This window comes from Podarcis melisellensis (assembly GCF_964234715.1).
Source record: "Podarcis melisellensis genome assembly, chromosome: 12".
Classification (NCBI taxonomy): Eukaryota; Metazoa; Chordata; class Lepidosauria; order Squamata; family Lacertidae; genus Podarcis; species Podarcis melisellensis.
In genome coordinates, this window is record NC_138544.1 from 29,675,448 (window position 1) to 29,682,801 (window position 7,354).

Below are 7,354 nucleotides of genomic sequence, written 5' to 3' on the forward strand. Positions count from 1 at the left end.
TCAGCTTACGTTTTCAAATCAGATGGAAGCTGGTTTGAGGGTAAACTTATCAGACAGCAGTATTTCTCAAGAAACGACAGGATACATATGGATTGTGCCTAATGTCATGTGTACTCAGCTTCAAACACCAGCTGTGGGAGCACACTGGAGCCAGAGTAAATGGTAATGTGTACACAACCTAAGTCTGGGGGTGTTTTCAAACTTTTCTGCTGCTGCTTCTCTTTGCGAAAGCAGGGAGACCTTATGCAAGACCTGGACATAATGATTCCTTGCTTATAATAATGACTGCATTGACTTGTATTATTTATGCTTAATGACTGCTTTAAGCTGATTATTTCTTTGGTGGGGTGGGGCAGAACAGTGAGGGGGCCTGTCCTTCCCTTTCAGGTAAACAGGACTTTATGACAGGAAACCAGAGCAGGCTAATGTAAACAACGTATTTTGCCTACCTTTGTGTTTCAGCTCAGTAGCTCGATACAACCACATTTCTCCACAGACACGTCTTCCCTTATTGAAAGGTAATGGTGGGAACCAACCTAAGGACATGCAAAATGCAAGATTTTTTAATCAATGAGAAGCTATTAATTTAACCAACTCTTCCTGTAATAATATTGAGACAGACTGTCTGCCTGTTTTTACATTATAGCTAGCTTTGCAATCTGTGTGGAACGTAATGAGGTGTGTAATTTTTGTGAATTTATTGATTGTGAATAAGTAGTAAGAATTTAAAGCTGACAGATTGTAGCACTTTTCTCACTTAGTTCTTTAAAAATTAGCTCGTTTAGTATCAGCTGTTGACTTTTGCCACCGCATATGGAATTCATTTTGATGGGGGGTTTTTTGGCGGGTGGGGGGAAGATAAGTTATATTCGAATAGAGTCTTGCTCTTACTCAACGGATCAGGGAAAAGCTTGAAATGTATGTAAAATCTCCACTGCTGCTTCAAGTGCTCCACTTAACAGCATGATCCTATGCATGCTTTCTAAAAAGTAAGTCCCATTGTGCTCATTGTGCTTACTCCTAGGAAAAGGAATGCAGGATTTGCACCTAAATAATGGAATATAGGGGTAGAGTCTGGTGGCATTACAAGTGTTGGCTTAATAGTGTATAAAATAATGGATGAGCTCATCTGTACATAGATAGAGAACATAAGATGAGTCTGTTGGACCAGGCCAATGGCCCATCTAGTCCAGCATCTCCCAGTGGCCAACCAGATGCCTATGGGAAGTTTGAAAGCTGAACATAAACAACAGAGCTCTACTGTTCGAGTAACAGACCCTTGCTCCAAATCTCTTATTTATGTCACATTAGGCTGAAAGAGATGAGAAATAAAACCATTTTTGTGGTAGCAACCTCGTCATGAAACTCCCTTTCCTGGGAGTCGGTGGAGGAAGATTGGAAGAAATTTAAAGACTATTTACAGAAACATTGCAAAACTAATGAATGTTAGAATGACATTGGAATGAATTTATGTGATTTTAGCAGAAATGTTACAAAGATTTAGGAAAAAACAGACTGTTAATTGGTGAAAGGAGGGAAAGTAAAGTTATATTAATATCAAGATAAATTACAGGACAAAAATTCAAAAAGAGGGAAAGGATTTGCTGGAATGGATAATTGACCTAGAATACAAAAAAGGGAGGTGCGAGGAGGTCAGGGAAATAAGCTAATGAAAGATAAGTAATGGGAAGATTTGTTGTATTTTTCCTTGTTTTTTCTTTTTGCTTAATGGATTTTAATTCTCTGCTCTTTCTTTTTTATTTTTATTTTTTATTTTTTGTATTTTATCTTTTTTTGTTTAAAATGATGTTTTTTGTTTTCTCTTTTTGTACCTCTAAATTTTTTAAATAAATATCTTATAAAAGGGGGGGGAGAAACTCCCTTTCCTGGGGAGCCTTTCCAGACAGACGCCTTGTGATTTTATTGATTTATTTGACAAATATTGGCAGTCTATTAACAATGTTCTCTGGCTGGTTCAGTTCTCTGAATGGGGAGTTAGCTACCTCTGGTCTAGTTGTAATGGTCTAGATGTTACCTGCTGTCAGGGATTGGGCTCAAGAGGGGGAGATGGAGGAGGAGGGGGAGTGGTGGAGATCACGCCCCCCTTCTCCTGACGCTGCAGGAGAGGGGGAAGGCAGCGCTGAATTACAGAAGGGCTTTGAGGAATTTGAGGAAGGTCACAGCTCAGAGATAGACAAACGGAGAAGTTGGGCAGTGTTGGAAGAAGAAGGGGGGACTGCAAATGGGCAGCTAGATGACACATTGTCACTGGAGAGCATTTCTGATCCCCCTTCTCACAGAATGCAATGTTTGTTAAGAGTACAGGAACAAAGGACTCAGAGACATTTGGCCACAAGTGGCCACCATAAGGGAAGATGCTGTTGCTAGGATGGAGGGAGGAGGAGCCTAGTTTGGAGCAACACTATTGTTGAGGCTTGTTGCGTTCTTTTGCCTCTCACTATTCGGATTGAATAAAACTCATTAAAAATACAGTCATACCTCGGGTTGCAAGCGTGATCTGTGCGGGAGGCACCTTCGCAACCCGCAGAGCCGTGTCTGCGCACGCATGCGCGTGATGCAATTCGGTGCTTCTAAGAATGCTCTTGACATCATTTTGTGCTTCTGCGCATGCAGCGAAACCTGGAAGTAACCCATTCCGGTACTTCCGGGTTTGGCGCAGTCCGCAACCCGAAAATGCGCAACCCGCAGAGTTCGCAGCCCAAGGTATGACTGTACCTTGTTTTCTCTGCTGCAACTGGGGGAGGAATAGCTTTCCTAAGCCTTGGCAGAGCCTTGACACCTGCTTTACCCCTTCAGGCAGGAAAACCTGAAGAAGGACGTCCGGTCAAAATGTGGACAGGTGGAGGTGATCCTTCAGGAAACTTGGCTCCAAGTCATTTAGAAAATGGGGCAGTGGGAACAGTTCACAGAAGCTGACTGCATCAAATTTGAGTAGGAGTGGGTGAATGTGTCCATTTAGGTTTCTCTTGTTTTCACATTGTTCTAGTCTGAACATTCAGTTCTCCGCATTTCCACCTCGGTCTGAGTTTTCTATTTTAAAAGCATTTCTCCTAATATGCACATTTTTGTGTGCATGTGATTTTGCCTATAACGAACATTTTTGCAAAACATTTCCCGTAGCACATGCTAAAAACATTCGTGTTTAGATAAGCCTACTCAGACGCTTAGGAAGCTGAGGTAATTTCAATCTGTTTTTGTATTTCAGCTTTTGTATGTTTTAAAGTAGGGGTTGTGGGTTTTTCATCATCTCAGTGTTTTTGCTCTCAAAGAAATGCTTTGAGATTTATTTATTTTTTCACAAGCAAGCAGTGTATACATACTATGAAATATTATATATATATATATATATATATATATGCATGTCATTTTCATGAATATACAGTACACATTTTTATGCACACTTTAGCACAGTATATGGATCTTTGTACACATTACTTGTCTGGAGAACTGCACTGCAAAATTCAGAGAAGTGTGGATTTTGAAGGATGGTTGCATTTCAGCTCTTTTACTGTTTCAGAAAGCATGAGTTGCGTAGACTTGCCTTTAAAAGTGAATCAAATTTCTCCTTCATTGCTAGGTATGACACACAAGGCAATATCAGCAAGCCAGCTCTAGTTTAGAGCATAAAATGATTCCAACTAATAGCTGAATAGGCAGACTTTAAAAAAATATGAGCACATGCCTAATGTATAACTACATCATTTTAAGAAGAAGATTTTCTAAATCAGTTTAAACTGCTCCCCCCCATCCATGCTAAGTTATGGCATATTTCTACAATAAACTTAAAAATAAGTATTCAAAGAAGGAACCTGCTGTCAGCAGATGGTTACAGGATTTTGCAGTTCTTGATTGATCTATTATCTCTGCAATATTTCTCTGATCTTTTCATCTGCATTCTGCACACCATCTAACACCTTATGACATTATGTGTGATAGCTGTGGTACTTCTATAGCTAGCACTTATATTTTCTGACAGGTACAGATCTGTCTCGAAACAATTTTTGCAAAGTCTTGAACATTTTAATGTATTTTTGTCAGGATTTTCAAACCTGATATTAAGTGAGTAGTCAACAGCTGTTGATTCATATTGTGTGCGCGTGCGTGTTTTAAAACACACACACACACACACACACACACACACACACTTTCTTTCTTTTCTTTTCTTTTCTTTTCTTGCTTTTTGATGTATCTTTTCTCAGATATCAAGGAATGCCAGCACAGCTTTTGCAATTAACTCATATATTACTTTCTGCATAATGCACTTGAAGTCCTAATTAAGGAGTTTAATCAGATAGAGTTAGCTCTGCTTTTGTCCGTTGAACTCATGCACTCTGTTGGTAGCTGAGTGGTACACCATGTGTTTATTAAAGCACCACATGTATGCCCAGTATATTTTCATTTGTTTAAGGGACATACATACAGAAGTATGTTGTCATAGTTTATAAAAACACTTATATGCTGTCTTTTATCATAATGAAAGAAGGGCTGTAACTCATTTGTAGAGTATCTGCTTTGCTTGAAAAAAGGTCCCAGTTTAAATCCCTGGCATCTCCAAGCAGGTTTGGAGAGACGGCAATCCAAAATCCTGGAGAACCACTGGGCCAATAGTCTGACCTTTGTATAAGGCAGCTAGGGTTTTAGTGCATTTGCTTGAAAGCAGAGCTGTTAAAAAGACATAATCAGCAGACTAAGTTGATGGACTATGCTGAAATGGCAAAATTAATTGGGAAGCTCAGGAACCAAGAAGACAAGAAATTGAAAAAAGAATGGGAAATGTTTATGATGTATATACAAAATCATTGCAAACAGGTCAAAACATTAGCAGGATTTTAAATACATTTGTAATGTAATAGAAACTACAGATAATTTAGGAAGATGAAAGAAATGGAGAAGTATTGATATATGCAGATGAAATCAGAATTAAGAGGACCCTTGGATGGGATGGCGGGAAATCGGGAGATGCAGAAAAATCTCAATATGTGAATGTGTATGGCATTTTGATGTAACTTTTTCTTTTTTCTTCCTTTTTCTTTTTGTTCTTATTTCTTTTATTTCTTTTTGAAAATCAAATCAATTTTTTTAAAAAAAACACATAATCAAACTTTGTATTTTTATCTCTAGTTGTTTTGAAATAAAAGTGAGGTCAGAGTTGCTGAAATACTTTTTTTGTGAAATCTCTGGTGCTTCCCTTTTTTCATGATGGTTAATTATTTTCTCATAAACATATAGATCACTTAATATCAGTAGATAGAGGAATAACATGGTGGAAATTGTACCACTGATGAGCTTATCAAAAAGATTTAACGAGATTGCCACTGAGTCACAGATTCGAGGTTGCCTGTTTACATGACAAATTAAAACTGAACAGGCTACTGTACGATGCTGACCTGATATATTTAAAAGAGCACTAAAAGAATAAGCAGGTAAAACTATTATGAGATGAACAAGAGTTAATGTGACCAGGCATATAATATAAACTACATCTAAAAAATCTGTTGGATATAAATCAATGGGTCATGAAAATTTAAGGAAATTTAACTTGCCTAACTCCCTTTCTGATTTAATAGGATCCATTAAATAGGAAACAGTATAGCTAGCTAATGAAAAGAACACCAAAGTTATCACGTTCTGTTGTGTCCTCCCTGGGTCCTTTTGTCCTTTGATTGCACTGGTAGATAATATTATTTTGTTCCCAAGGAAATATGTCCCTTTGATTAGGTTGTAGATATTCTCTCATTTGTCATTGTTCTATCGAGCTCTGCCATATAACAGCAGGAACCCTTGATTATTTAATTGCTTGTAAGAACTCATTAAATCTTACTATCAATCATGGGACATATGGTAAATATCACCCAATGGTACAAGAGATTGTTACAGAGACCTGTCACTAGGGCATACCATTTGCTTTTATATTATGAGTCTATTGTATGGTTGCCCGGCCACAATTATTTTTAATTACTAATGATTTACGGAGAATAGTTCATCTACTGATATGAGCATGTTCTTAGAAAGAACACGAAAAACACTGGCAATTTAAAAAGTAGGCGTTTCTGGACAGCTGATATATTATAGCAGCTAAGAGAATTAACTTTGATCCATGAACTTGCTGGTTCAAGGCTCACCTCAGCCACGACCTCACTAAGTATGGCTTCTTCTGCAATGCAGGAATGATGAATATGGCTTTGCAGGCCTGTTTTTAAGTATTACTATGTTAGCATATGTGATGTCTTTTGAGCATGCTTAAATTATTACACATTTTCATTCATTTTACAGATGCTGGTCCTGGGCCAATGAATATCTGATCTTTATACCAACTTGCTGGTTTGAATGTGGATGGAGAGTTGAATAAAAAGTAAAGCCAAAGAGGTCACAATGACAGGCCAAAGGTGTCCACCTTCCAGGAAGATAACTGCCAATACCTTATTGGCCCGAATATAAGCCGCACCTTTAAAATTCAAGGGAGGGGGGGGAAAGAAGACAATACCCAAATATAAGCCGCTCCCTTAAAATTACGCAGGCACTCACACCCGTAAATGGCAAAAATCTACAGCGATATTGAAAAAGCCAATTTTTGTAAGGTTGCAAATTTAAGTCACACTTTAACTTTTCACGGTCGGAATTTGGAAAAAAAGTACCGGGTTTTTTTGCCCTATAGAACACACTTTTTCCCCTCCAAAAATGAAGGGGAAATGTGTGTGTGTCCTATGGGGCGAATGCAGGCTTTCGCTGAAGCCTAGAGAGCGAGGAGGGATGGTGCGCATCGACCCCTCTCGCTCTCCAGGCTTCAGGAAGCTATCCACTAGCCGTGGGAGACGTAGCTATCCCACGGCTAGCGGAGAGCTTGCAGGCACCCAGAAGCTTGGGGCGCGCTGAGCTCAGCGCGCCCCAAGCTTCGGGTTTCGCGCAGCTCTACGCTAGCCATGGGAGAGCTGCGCGACTTCACACAGCTCTCCCACGGCTTGTGGATAGCAGCCTGTTCTGGGGGCTGGGGTCGGGGGAAGCTTGGGCTTCCCCCGCCCCAGCCCCGCACCTGGGGGGGAAATAGATTTTTTTTTCTTTATTTCCCCCCCAAAAAAACTAGGTGCGTCCTATGGGCCGGTGCGTCCTATGGGGCGAAAAATATGGGATTTCCTTTAATTGAACATATTAATATTATTATTATTTATTCAACTTATACACTGCCCTAAACCCAAAGGTCTCAGGGTGGTTCACAACAAGACCACAACATATAAAATCAAACCAAAAGTAATAACCCAATAATGTGCCCCCTCCCAAGCCACATTGGGTGTCAACCAAAGGCCTGGTTAAAAAGGAACGTTTTTGCCTGGTGCCT

The 7,354-nt window shown here is 39.5% G+C and overlaps 1 long non-coding RNA gene across 1 annotated transcript; it reads left to right on the forward strand.

Moving 5' to 3' along the window:
• Positions 1-461: 461 nt before the first annotated feature.
• Positions 462-6,384, forward strand: LOC309353864. Its single transcript, XR_014162090.1, has 3 exons — positions 462-518; positions 2,818-2,958; positions 6,295-6,384. It is a non-coding gene; the product is annotated as an uncharacterized lncRNA (long non-coding RNA).
• The last annotated feature ends 970 nt before the right edge of the window (positions 6,385-7,354 follow it).